Source organism: Athene noctua, chromosome 12, assembly GCF_965140245.1.
Source record: "Athene noctua chromosome 12, bAthNoc1.hap1.1, whole genome shotgun sequence".
In the NCBI taxonomy this organism is placed as follows: domain Eukaryota; kingdom Metazoa; phylum Chordata; class Aves; order Strigiformes; family Strigidae; genus Athene; species Athene noctua.
In genome coordinates this window covers 7574801-7589450 of record NC_134048.1, presented here as the reverse complement: position 1 = coordinate 7589450, position 14650 = coordinate 7574801, and the positions used below count along the sequence as shown (strand labels likewise).

At 40.0% G+C, this 14650-nt stretch overlaps 1 protein-coding gene across 4 annotated transcripts in view; it reads right to left on the bottom strand.

Annotated features, from left to right (window-relative positions):
- Nucleotides 1-14650, bottom strand: part of SLIT3 (slit guidance ligand 3) — a 530994-nt gene that overhangs the window by 62238 nt on the left and 454106 nt on the right. The window lies entirely within an intron of this gene.

Here is a 14650-nt window from a genome sequence, read left to right as displayed (position 1 = left end):
GTTCTGACCAATGGGACTGGTGGGCATCTTGGTATCATTTCAGTTTCAAGATTTTAGTTAACTCTTTCATTTGACTGTTTTAAGAAAACAGCTGGTTTCATCATTACTCTAACACACTTTAATCTCATATGTTGGTTACAACGAAAAGAATCAATAATGACCAAAGGTAAGCAGAAGGCCACACACGGTCAGCACAAGACCACATAGAGTCAGCACTCATTCAACCACATTTACCAAGTGCTCAGTTAAACGCTGCAACAGTACACCATACTTGTTACTACACACTGTCAAAACCTAAATGGGAAAATTAATTTCTATGATGGGAGCTGAGTTTGAATTTCTGTGCAGAACACACCGAATCCTGTCTGAGATATTGTTGAATCAGTTACCTTCTTAAAGATTGCCCTAAAATAATTATCAGTTCCAACTGAACTTCACTAGCTTGAACAACCTCCATGTTAACAACTGACTTTTATTGGCTCTTCAAGGCATATACATATTTCTCTGACTGTTATATTCTGCTGCTTAGAACAAGCTATTTGTAAAATTGGCAAATACACCAAAGAGTTTGGTCTTGCTTTTCAGTTACTCACACAGTAGGGTGGAATAAAGACACCTGAAAGTCTCAATACTCAAGGGATCTGTGCAATCACAAGAAGTTCAAGAGATCGCTCTACTCTTCCTACTGAAGATCCCGTTAGCAGTGGCCCTCTGCCAGCTCATCTACTGGAAAGCTGATACATGACTGCAATCAAGATGAGAAAAATATCTCAGGAGATACATTAATTCAGTCAAGGTTGCTGGAGGTTTTTTTGCCTTGGTTTAAAAACCATTATTTACATTATACCATTGTTATTCCTCTGAAGTACATCTACGTGTAAGTTTCTAAACAAAGAGGGCAGATGCCAGTCCGTGACATTCATTCGTAACAGCTGTAACTTATGTATATTAGTATTGAACACTGTCAACTTTTCTTGCTGACAACACTCATCAGAAGACATTCCTTTCTCCATAGAATTTGCAACAGCTTCCAACCCGTTTCAGGCTTTACATACCTGGTGTGATGTATTGGAGCAGGGAACACTACGATAGTTTCTATAGTCTCTTTTTTTTTTTTTTAATGATGGTTGTGTTGTCAAAATGAAGCATCTTGATGCTTCAGCCTTCACACATGAGAGCATCAACTGTTAGCTGTTTGTCCACCTAGCTTTAAGACACTGTTGTTCTCACTTAAGATATACTATGACATTAGAATTAAGAATGGACTTTGAAAAGCCTAACACTGTACTTGGCAGATACCTGACAATGATTTGCTTCCTTCAGGACAGATACAGTGGGGTTAGAAAAGGCATGGAAAAGGATGAGCAAAGTGTTCAAGGAGATGGAACAACTACTTTAGAAGATACTATAAAGACTAGGACTCTTTAGTCTGGAGAAAAGAAAATTGATTGCAGTTATATGATCGAGGTTTACAAAATCACGGAGGTGGTGAATGCAGAATTTGCTACACATTAAGTCCCTCAGCAGTAGAGGGACCCTTACTGATGTTAAAAGATGAGCTTAATACAGATAGAAGAAAATAACTTCTAAAGTATGAGCTTCTAGGATGTTTTTGCCACAGGAGGTTGTGACGTCAGATAGTATAAAAGCCATTAGACAAATTCATGTCCAATAGATGCAAGTGAGATATGAAGGGCAATAGGCAGGCATCAACATCCCTAGTTGGATGGTGGTGGGCACTGGGAGAACTGGAGAGGAGTGGTGGCCAGGCTTGCATCCCTCCTCAAACAATAAAGATTTGCTGCTGCAGTAAATGCACTACAGACCCATTATGGCATTTTTTGTGTTCCTATGTCAAAGTTGTTTGAAAGGCTTATTTGGCTCTCAACAAGAAATATGTCCCCTACCTTTTTTTCAAAAGAACCTAGGCTCTCCTTGCAGAACCAGATGGTTTTGTGCATTATAATGGAACAATCTCTCAGGTAAACCACACCAGGATGGGTTTGATCAGTTTGTCTATGGCTGCATATCTGTTTAGGAAATCTTACTCTTGAGCAAAGAACAAATAGTCAGGTCACATCTTTCCAAGCCTTGTTCATCATTGCCCACCTCCCTCTTACATCCTACACTGATGAGAAGTTCATGCTGAGCTCCTGACTGCTGTACCTATTTCCAGCAATGTGCCCAGCCTGGAGGTGACTAGTCAGCAGGACAAGGACTGCACTGGTTCTGTGACAGCTCAAGCTCCATTCATGCTTTAAGCACTGTATAAATAATAGTAGCAATCTTAATTTGTCTCTGGAGCACTTATCTTGAAATTGGTGCAGCTTCAATTAAGCCTAATCAAGGCATTAAAAAACCCAAAGGAGCTTGTAAGTGTGAATTTCTCTACAGAGTTCATTTGATGTGGTCATTGATGGAGCTAGGCTCTCCCATTAACATGTCATACAGTTCAATCCTCCAAATATTACTGAAATATTCCGTATTTTGTCAGGTAGGACGTACTGCCACTGTACTGTGAGAAGAACTGAGACACACAGTAATTATACTTTTTCCAACACCACAGAGGAGCTTTGCTGCAGAAATTGGAGACAAAGCTGTATTTTTTGAGGCTCTGTCACCAGCATTCCCCAGCAAGAGGAGAAGCAGTTCCGCGTTTTAAAATTTGTGCAAATACAAGGAAACAAGGACATCCTTTTCCTTGGTTGAATCAGAAAACATTTCCAAAGAACAACAGAAAGACCTGGCCAACCCCCTGCCTCACTGTGAGTTCATTCTCTCAACACAGCAGTGTAGGCAGCATGCGAAGCCCTCACCCAAGACCTGGCAGAGAGAGTTTCTGCTTCATCCATGCTGCGTTTGCCAAACAGCCTGTCCTCCATTTGAAATCCCGAGCCCCCAAATGTCTCAGAGAAGAATTGGGAAAGCGCCGAGGGAAGCTCATGCAGGTTTTATTTTGGCACCATGTGGTCCACAGCACTTCACGGATGCGAGCCATGCAGCATTAACACTAATCCGCTGCCACCCTTCTGCAACGTTGCCTGTGTTTTGTCCATCTGTGTTGTGAAACCTGCATGTTTACCATGATAGCCTACTAAAGCTGGAAGATGCCATTTTTTATATTTTTAAGATGACAAATACTTTCCCGTGTCCCTGAAGAATTGACTATTTTATAGATACTTCACTAACATCAATTACTTCTGTTTCACTTGAACTCTTCATCCCTGTATCTCCAAAATATTAAACCCTTTGTAGCTAACCATAGCAAGAAGCAAAACAGAAACTACACTTGTTTTTCTGAAGGTTTTTGTCACAGTTGAACACACTGTAAAACAGTCCCATCACTTCTACAGTAATTACTCAGATTCTTTTGAATGTTCTTGTAAAAAATTAATAAAGATAAGTGTTAAAATGAGAGCAAGGCATTTTCAGTCTCTCTCAATGGCACATGATATTTCTCACGACTTAGCTCTCATTTCTGTACTGAACATGGCTGAATTATTGGCTTCTTGGGCCTCAGGCACCATGGAAACCGATTAGTATGTGCTGCTGAATCAGACTTAATTACAACACTAAGTTGCTATGTGGCTTTAGGAAAATTAAGAGTCTCTCTGACTCAGTTTACTCATTGTAATAAATGAGAAAACAGCACTTAATCCTTCTTTGGGGATTATCTTCTCTGAGTTGACTTTATCAATAGCACACTGAGAACCCACAAAACAAGTATGATTTCTCTAACACAGAAGACTATGAAAAATGAAGAATTCTGAAAGGAGAGAAGCTGCAGAAAATATTAGTACTAATACATCTACAGCAAAGCAAGGACACTATTTCTGTGTAAGACTGCCGCTACCCAGAAGAGCCTAAAGATATTCTAGAAACATCCTTCAAATGAATAATGCAATTCTCTAGTCTCAATTTACAGAAAGATTGTTCTTACTGGAAAAAGGCAATTGCTCTCAAGCATCACTAAAATTAATTTATCTGCGGGCTGGGAAAAACTCTTTGAATTACATTCCCTGGAAATAACTATTGTTACGGAGGAGAATATCGTATGTTTGTTTCAAGACTAAAGAGCCTTTTAATGAAGTTTGAACCAGAAAAAGAGATGCAGACTTTGTTTCAAGGACAGGCAAGAAGATATGACTGGCTCGGCAATTCACAGAAAAAGGATGAAGTATGCAATATGTTATTTCTAGAGCTTTCTTAAGCTGAAATATTTTTTTTTTTTCTAGTCTGATGGGAAAGTATCAGATCCAAAACTCTTTTATATATTTTTTCTCATTTTCTGTAGGAGAGAAAAGGATTAGGTGTTGAAACATAAAATTTCTGCAACTAATCAGAAGACATGTATGTTCAGAGTCCAGCTGCCTTTTTAAATCTGAAGTATTTCAGCTGGTCCAGATTTTATCTGGGCTGCTCCAGCTCTGTATTTCAGTGAGTGAGAACAGCAACAACCCACCATACTTAGAAAGTGTCAGTTCTCCATTTCATACTGAACAGTAATTAACTGTACTGGGCATTAGTGTATATACAAGCTGTTCCTCAGTACTGCTGTGCCAAATTCTAGCCATTACAAGTATCCAATACTGGAAAACATTACATCATAATTAGTAAAACACTCAAGAACAAGTAGCAAAAACTAATAAAGACCTCAGCAGGAAGAACAAATGATAATATGATAAAAACCCACTCATTTGCTTTGAAACTGTTTCAATCGCTGCAATGATTTTTTTTTTTAAATGAATTTTTACAAATTAATGTTGTCTATGGAGACTGAAAGCTTCATTCAAGATCGCATGGCAGAGATTTGACCTCTCTTCATTCTAATGTGATCCTTCACCCATTTCTAACAGCAGCAGGCACAGATAAGAAGCGGCAGCATGGAGCCCGCCACAGGCACAACATAGAAACCTCCTGATGTATAAAACTATCGCTGGGGACTGCAGCAGAAACATGATCCAGCCCGTGATGAAGACACCTGCAGACAGACAGAAGTCTACTCAAAATCAATGGTTTGTGAATAGCGAGACCTCTTTCCAGCTAATTACAGCCTTATTCAATGACTACAATGTTTTAAAGCATGCTAGAAAATGAGCTATACAAAATAAATACCTAAGTTTATTTGAGTTCTTAACAATATACAATGTGTTCACAATAAATTTTATTTAGATGGTGTATGTACAGAACAGATGGTAGGGTTCATGTGTTTAGTAACAATACTAGATGAAGACAAATATAGTTGATAGAGACTTGAAATTAAGAATTAGGAAATTTTCATAAACAACTTAATTATCAAGCTCTAAATACAGTTAAAGCTTTTAGGGCAATCAGACGGAACTACCAGCTACAAAGATACTGTATTGCAAACCTAGTCCTTTACATTCCTAATAGTGGAAGTATGTTTTGCCAATTATCAGGCCTAGCATAAGGGACACAGCCAGCATAAAGAGGAACCAATAACCAAATTGTATGTGATACAAAAGGATCAGTACATGGGTGAGCACTGGGGGTACAAACAAGTCAGTCAGATTATACATAATTGACATCAATCCCACTGACCCCAACAACGACAGCACACAACCAACAATGGGTGGAATAAATGGTGAAATGCAGTCTCCCATAGAAGGGACAGGAGACAAGAGAGTCAACAAGCCAAATACACAAGACCAAGGCAGCCACATACTGAATCTCTACACAGCCCACATTTACAAAGGCCAGACCTGACTGGAGCCCAGTCCCAGGGAGGCGGGAGGTCCTTCCCCAACAGGGAACTCTGCACAGGGCATCCACCTCACACACAGACACTGCCCCTCCTGCAAGGGGTCCCAGCTTTTATCCCTCAGTGGGACACCTGACCTTTGTTCACTTAATGCGGGACCCCTGGGGCTCCTTTACCCAATGGCTCTCCCTGCCAGGCCGCACCCTGGAGGGAAGCCTAAAGGGAAACTCACCCCCCTTTGTGAAGGGCTGTGGGAATCACCCATATGTCAGCCTTCATTTGGGGCTGGGGGTTGAAACCCCAGCATTTCAAAGTAACACATCCACATCCAACTCTCCATCTCAGAAATGTTAATACACTTTTCTTACAGGTGTCCTGGTCAGAACTTAATAAGCAATCATTACATTAAGGGAAAAGGCTAAGTGAATCTTCCACTTCATGATAGGCTTGAAGGAAAATTCACAGAAAGATAAACTGAGAAGTACACTGTGTTCTATGAGTGTGTAGCCAGGAATGTTATTCAAACTTACAAGTACTTGCCAGCTCTAAATTTTTAACCTCCTAATGTTGTGAAATTAAGAAAAAATGGACACTCAGAGCCAGTATGTATAGCTTTGCTCTGCTTCTACAGAGCTTAGGAAGTATTTTATTAAACACAGTTTTCTGAACAATGCTGATTGCTTGAGTATTAAACTACATCTGCATGTGGCAGTGGGACCCGTTCATATATTCAGATCTGCAAAGGTCTAATAGCAGAGCAAAGGGCTCAATGTGGTATGTAAACAAGTCGTGATTCCCGATGCTTCACATAAAAGAATGAAATGAGATGGGATGAGAGGAGAGGGGGAAAAAGTGTCCAGAAATATGGATGACACAGACACTCAGCACAGAAAGAGTTTGAACTCTTGAATGGATTTTTTAGTTGTGCTTTGCTTCTTTCAAGTAAAGTGAGAGCTATGATCAAAGGTTTTCCTGAAGTTATGGCATACAGCTATCCAATAAGGTATAAACTGAAGATACAGTCTTTTACCTAGTGACATCTTTACCAGTGTCATCTTTCACCATTTGAAACCTTTATCCGTCTGTCATAAATAGTCGAAATTGGAGGGTACATTGAAATATTCCCAGGCCAGGAAGGGAAAGAGATGTCTCACAAAAAAAGTTTTATACCATAAACCTCAACTCCACTAGAAAATTATGCTAGGAAATAAGAATGAGGTATTGAGCAGTTTCCCTGTAATAAATACATTTAGCAGCCATAAATACAAAGGAGAAACAAGACAAATTTTACAAAATTGACCAGGGAAACATGATGTCACGAATTCAGGTACACAGCCAATACAGTCAGCCAGTTACAAGTTTGGTAGAAAAAATTCTCTCAAGTTCTGCTCATGGTTGTGTATTTCTGAACCTTTCATTGCAAGGATACCCAGTATTTGCTATAATGAGATTGTGAAAAGGAAAATTTTTACCTGTTCTGCAAATTTTAAAGCAAGTTATGAAAGTTAGCAAGCCATCTTATACTAATTGCAGCATGAAGGACTTGATGGACACTCAGTGATCACACCTACTCGACCTTAGTTATCAAATAATTAGAGATGTTGCAAACTGAGTGAAGAACGAAACTAACTTTAAAATACAAAATTAATCTAAATTATTTTGCAGGAAGGGCTAAAAAATACAGCATTGGGAACTACCTCACTGTTATCTTGCCAATGGAACCATCTGAAACTGATTTCCTAATTGATTGCACGGGTATTAAGATATATGTAGACATCTTACACACAGATATGTACATACAGTAGCCTGACTCTCTTCAGTAGATCCAGGGGATACTGTTTCCTTATTTATGCTCTTTCTGGCCATGGACATAATGGCTAAGCCTCAATCTGGAAAAGATGTAGATGACGCTCACTGGCAAGGTCAGATATCTACAAGAGCTGGCAGGGTGTATGTTAGATCCATCTGCTTAGGCATATATACAAATTATTTGGCAAGGCATGGATAATATCACAGTAATTTTGGATCAGATTACTTTTAGATTGCCAGGTGGAAGTTGAAAGATTTTGATCATCTGTTGTTCACAAAAATGCTGTGACTTCTCCTTCTGAATGCAGACCTTGCTACAGACATCCATGCCTTGGATGCCTCCAGGTTAGGGTACTCACAGTGGGGATGAATTAACTATTTCTCTTAGTCATCTGTCCCAACGGGGTACCTTCTGAGAATTGCTGTTTACAAGCCAATTAAGTTTGCATGAAAAAGTAATTAATTTCAGCCATTTAGTTTTGAAAAAAGTTCAAAATAGATTTGAATTTACCTAGACAATTCTGATTTTTTTTTTCGTTCAGTATCTTTTATACAGCTGTACTTACATTGGCAGAACAATGCAACAAAAAAGTTGCCCACTGCTCACAAGCATCATGAGAAATACTATTTGCTAAATAGCACAGAAGCTAGATTATGAAGATACATTGATATTGTTTTTATTGCTGCTTCCCCTGCCACTTGGCTGACAACTCCCTCTGAAAACTTACTGTCCTGGTTCAGCTAGGATAGGGTTAAGTTTCCCCAGCAGAGAGGGGGAAGGGATCTCCAGCCGGGTTATTCATACCATGCTGACTTCAGGTCTGGGCGCAGCAGCGCGGGAACTTTTTCCTTTGTGGCTTTGGTCGTGGGAAGCACGGGGCTGTCTGTAACCATTGTGGTATTTCTCTGTATATCTTTTGTCTTGTTTACTGTTATTACTGTTTACTGTTGTTATCATTGCTACTGTTGTTGTTCAGAATGTTTATCACACTGTTGTATTAAATTTCTTCTTATTTTAACCCGGGGTTTGTGCCCTACTTGTGTCCGAGGGTGGGGGAGGGACAACGGCAAGGTGGTCTCCAGTCCAGGCAGGACCTAAACCAATACACTTACACAGTGTTAGTGTTTGAAGTAAAAATACAGGTAATAGTTATTTATACCCCACTATCTTCAGCACAGTATAGTTATCTCCTATGCCAGTCTAGCTTCATCTGGCACCTGATTAGACAATAATTGGGCATGGCAGCAGCACTTCTTAGTGACTTCCTTGTCCTTGTTAATAAATCACAATTGTCAATTTATAGCAAATTAGGCGAACTCTGCTCTCTTAAGCCTCATTTTATTTAAATCAGAAAGATTTATGGTCCTCTAGGGTATAATACACCTTCCATTACCTCTGTAGCTAGTAATCAAGAATATGCCTGTCAAAGTCAAAGTGCAAGGATTCATCATATTATTTTTTAAAAACTCTGGTTCTTCTCCTGAGTCTGAAATTTAATTCTCAGTGGACATCTGAGGTTTATTTTGCAATTATATTCATTACCATGTAAATCCTGATTGTCCTTCTAAACCTATCCTTACGTAAGCACTTTGGGTTTCAATTGTCTTTTGAGCTTTTAATCAATGACAGAAGGTATGTCATTTATCTATCACGAAGTCAATTCACATAGCACATATTTGAACCGAGTCCAGAGGTGCCAGAGTGGAAGGGGCAGGCACTCTAGAGCTTCCAAGGTTACTCAATCAACTGGCTGATGCAGATCACTGTGTGAATGTTTTGGGAAACGCAGAAGAAAATCAGGAACACTGAAAATAGTTGATTTCACCCAGGCTTGCCCCTGTACATAAAATCCAGCCCCAAATATTTGATGTAAAAAGGGCATTGAATATTTTATATGTAGTCTCTAATTCAACCAATACTCATGAATGATAACCATGTTTTCAGTGCCTTCAGAACACTTAAGGGCCTATTTCTTTTAAAATACACGTTGCAACGACAACAAAACTTTTCCTCTCAGGCTACCAAAAGCCAGTGTCTATTTTCTAACATGAACACTGTACAGAAAGTTATAAAGATTGGACATTTGAACAGAAAACATCATTTCTATTAATAAGAAACAAAATAAAATGTAATTGTTGTATTACAAACTTATTGCTCAAGGCAATTAACCTATGCCTAACACTTAAGGTACTGAATGCAGCCTGCATGAGAGAGGATGTACATATTACATGCAGGAACCCAATGAAACCTAACACGAGGCATGGCTTATGAGATAAAAAAATTTTTCTTAAGAACTCACTAGATTTCTGACATAAATTGAGTTAAAGATGCTGGAAAAATCACAGTCCATTTGAAGAAACTTTTGCTGCTGTATCCCTGTCTGTTAAGGATGCGGCTTCTGGTTTGGAAGAGTTCTGTGCTATAAAAGGTCTCACACTGAAATGCATCTTATATCAGCAAAAATGCCAGTCTGTTTTGCTTGTGGAAGCTCCGCAGAGCTTCCCCTATAAGGCTTGATGGTTCAGGGATACCTACAGTCGTTTCTGGCATAAACTAAGACTGTAATTTGATAATGGGTTGAATTGTGACAGGTAACCTAGGCAGGCAGCAATGCTTTCAGAATCAAACATGCAAACAAATTTTTCAGAGTACTAAAGAAATCAAACATGCTCACTGTGACAATGAGCAAGAGCACATTTATTTCAGAGGCACTCAGAAGTACGAGGAGGGAACCCCCAGGGGGCCATGGCAGGAGGCGCCTGCCCTGCACCAGCTCAGCGTTGGAGCCTGACTGCCAGCAACGGAGCACAAAGAGCTTTGGCACAACTTTACCTCCAGTGTATGTGCACTTACACCTGCACAGTAATCTACTGATTCTCAAGCTAGTCTGGCATTATATCATTTCTGCTAACAGGAGAGTTTACTCTCACATGATAAAGAAAGTTTTCTTTTCAGTTTAGCCTGCTTACAGCAACTTCACTGATTCCATCATCCCCAAAGGAAAAGGGAAAAGAAGGCAATTAACCTCATAGGACAATCTCTGTTCATGTTCTTGGACAGCAAAAGAAACCCAAAAGCCATATCATCAAGTACAGTCAATGCCAAGATAGCCTCAAAGATGATGACAGACAATCACAAGAAAATCTAACAATAAGGGTTTTCAGCTGTGACCAACTACTTCAACTGATTCAATTATGCGGAAATGGTGGGATGCAGAAAATTAAGAGCTGGTTAAACAGAACTTGATTAAGCAGAGTTACAGCAACCAGCAATCACCTGAAAGACATACAAACCACAGAGGAAGAACAACTATTATTTAGTGTAATAGGACCAGACAAACACAAAAACAAGAGCCTGAAATTCAGAATAAATGCCAGTAAAACCTTCTCCTATATCCTGGGAAAAGAAAAATTGTAAGTCTGGTCTCTCAAGGCATTTAGAAGTAGAGCAGAAAAACAGTAGTAAAAACAAAGCAAGGGGCAGTAATCCACATTGACAAAAGAATGAATATGATGGGTGCCCACCTGTGGGTATGGCTTACTATTCACCTTAACTGCTCAGCCACTTCTGATGCAGCACTGAACAAACACAGCAGATGCCTGAAGCTGCTCAGCATCTGCTTTTTTGCTGGCCTAACAAAAATGGAAATACCTCTTCAGAGCTGGCTTTATTGTTAAGACCCTTCATTAGGGCATGCCACAATACATTACAATGTTTTTTACAGGGTTTGTGGTGGGTGTATGCATGCCTCACCACCTTCAGCCAGCAACTGTGGTGGTAATCCCTCCTTAAGTCTTTCATTTTTACGCACTTCTAGATGTAAATCTTCATCTTCTTTAGACCTGCCATAACAGAAAGGGCAAAAAGAAACACAAATCTGACTGTTGCATGCTAAGTTTTACAGAATAAGCACACACAGGAAAACACTGTGATTCCTGCATGTTTTTTCTGCCCTAGGAGCATTAGATGAAATAACCACTGACTGCTGACACTGGTGTTTGCCCTGAAAAATCCATACATAAATATAGGTCTCCTCATTTTACGTGGCGACCCATTACCTCTCATCCCTAAAGGCTTTCTACTTTATTTTACTAAGAGTGGAAAATGTTTCTTCAACATTAATTAATAAGTACTTTCAGTATGGGTAAAACAAACAAACAAAAAATAAAACACCCCAGATCACATAAACACACGCTCCAGGAGAATTTATTAGAATGAAAGTTCAAGGCAGAACCACCTCACACAAACAGTATTTTGCTGCACTGATGTCTTCATATGAAAACTTGGCATTGAGCTTACATTCCACTGCCTGTCCCCCCGACCCTGACACTGGGAGAGGAAAGAGGCCAAGACCACGTAACACGTGACAGCAGAGACGTTTGCTCTCCTGGCTCACGTGGATGTGCACAGGCTGGTTTAAACATTCTTTCCAATTTCTCCTTTTGCAATTCCAACTTGGGGATTTATTTGTGCACTGCATGATGTATATGGGGACTTATATGCATATGTTAATAGATCCAAAGAAACTAAAGTGCAGAGTTACATTTCCAAACAGTATTAGCCTAACAAACTAGGCATGGACTCACACAGCTGGCATGCATCAGCAGCCAAACTCTACACTCCATTACACTCATATAACCCCACCCAAATCAGCATAACTGAGAAACTGGCCCAATGGAAGAAACTTGCACTGTCTCGGCCTTGAGCTGTAAAAGCTGGCCAGAGTATCTGTACGTGAGCAAACACTATCATATCTATGTCTTAATATCAGTTCTGTGTTGAATACTCCTCCAACATGCATTATTCTAGGACTCTTAACAGATTATTCACATAACACTACAGAACTACATCTACATGGCAAAATGCAAATAGAGCAAACTTCATTTGCCCTGTGCGCCAAGCAAACGCAAGGCCATGTGCCCCCTCATGAGCGACTGATGCAGTTAGTGCAGCACTGAGTCCATGCTAATGGTACGGGGTCTGTACTGACAGAACCTGCTTATCAGCCCTGCGCTAGCAGGCACAGCTTCTGCTCAGCTACATCTATCTGCTCGAGTACTGGCACATTAGTTGTATCTGCATACAACATGTGATAGACACGAATCCCGCATATCCCAGAGACACTCTGCTCTGAGATTCTTCATCTCTAACCCTGCTTCCAGGGATGAAAACCTGGCGCATGGGGTGGGGAGGAGGAAGAGCCAAATTCCTAGCAGAACTTTGGAGCCAGCTTCCTCACTAAATATCATTCTGGCTTCAGTATAATGCCTCCCACCACAAGAGTCTGGCTGCAAAGAACACTGTCTCTCCAAAGCCCAAGAGCTTTACCCAGGATTTTTCCAATTGTATCTGTCATTCTGGATGACTGGTGAAATTGCTTGAACCCTCAAGATACTGCAGAGCTGCTAGAAAAGTCAGGACACTGGCTGAACTCAACAGGGAGGTGAATAGAGTTGGAGAAAATTTACAGAGCAGCTCTAGCACAGCCACGCATCAGCATCTGTTGCCTGAAGTGTGGGATACGTGCTATACTAATTTTACCTATCTTCACTTTCCATTTCAGACAGCTTTTGGTAACAGCAGAACCCAGAATTGACAAACATCCTGCTGCCCAACAGCTCAGGCTCCCATTTATCTGAGCAATCAAAGAGGCTGTGGCAATGCCTAGGCAGATACTGCATTTCATATTCCAGGTTGGCAATGTTCTTTCATTTCAGGTAAAGTGCAGGTGTATTTTAAACTCTCCTTCCACAGTTCTACAAATAACTCTATTTTTAAGACAGAAAATTATTCTCTTTCATTTGTTGTTACCTTAAAGAAAAAAAAAATAGTATGAAAGACACAAAAATCTGCCAAAAAACCCCAAAGGGCATTTTCAAAATACAGTGATGGCAAAATACACTGAGCATTGGTTTCACTCACCTTAGTTTTTACTAGAGCTATTCAAGTAAATCCTTTCTCAATGGCTTATTGATTGCAAGCTTGATTATTCTCTTGAATTCTAACACCCATAGACTTGACTTTACAGTATCAATGGGAATACATAAAAGCCACAGACTCTGCAGGATAAATGAATTAGTATGGTACCATTATCTATTTACTAGCCACCAGCAGCACTCACACACACTTGCATCGCAGGTGGCCAGAAGCATTTAAAGCAGAAGAAAGCTTAATTTCTCTACTTGTAATCATACTTCAAAATCGAAACCATACATACTATTTAAGTAATCTTTCAAAGAATGCTATGGAGAAGAGAAAAAAAAAAACCCCACTGGATAATTACACCTATGTCTGTGTTTAATATGAAAACACAAGTTTCATAACATTAAGAAACATTTCCCGCCAGCATCGGTGGCACCCTGGAGCTCAAGCTTGTGCAGCCTGCCAGTCACCATAGGTGGCACTCTCACACCGTCTCCCACTGTCTGGGGCTTTGTCCCCAGAGAACAACTACAAAAGCACTGTTTCAACCATGGCTTATCTATACCAAACACATTCATCACCCATTTTAAGGAAAGAGCAGCAGCAAAGATAGCTATCAGCACATAGCCTTCCCCACTCCTAAGTGAGCAATCTGTATTTCTGTCCTCATCAAACACAACTGCTTGGCCCACTGGCCTCTCAGCTCAGGTGGTCCATGAGTGACCTCACTTTTAAGTTTACTCAAACCCATCATGGGCAGCATTACACATTGCTAAAAGCCCCATAAGGTATACATTCGATAGCAAAACCACTTCTGTGATCGTGAAAAATAAGAGATTGAGTCATCATCAATGTGGTAGCAAAAAATAAGACTATAGGCTTTTGCAACTACAGTTAACTGCTAGAAGTTCCTGATTCTATCAGGCACCAGTTTGGCAACTGGTAACTTAGGTGGCTTTCTGCCAGTTGGACTACTGGTTTGTTTTTTTTTTTTTTTCTGAAGGACAGTATGATGCCAGGAACCCTAGAAAGTAGTCTGTAACTGTCTGTCCCTTTCCAGAGAACTTTATAAAGCCGTCAGCTCATCTGAATGAGCTTACATTTGAAAAAGGGTGGGTTTTCACTTTATTGATGCACTCCTCCACACAGGATTTTTTCAAAATCTACATCAAACAAGGAAAAACAAATGCTGAGAG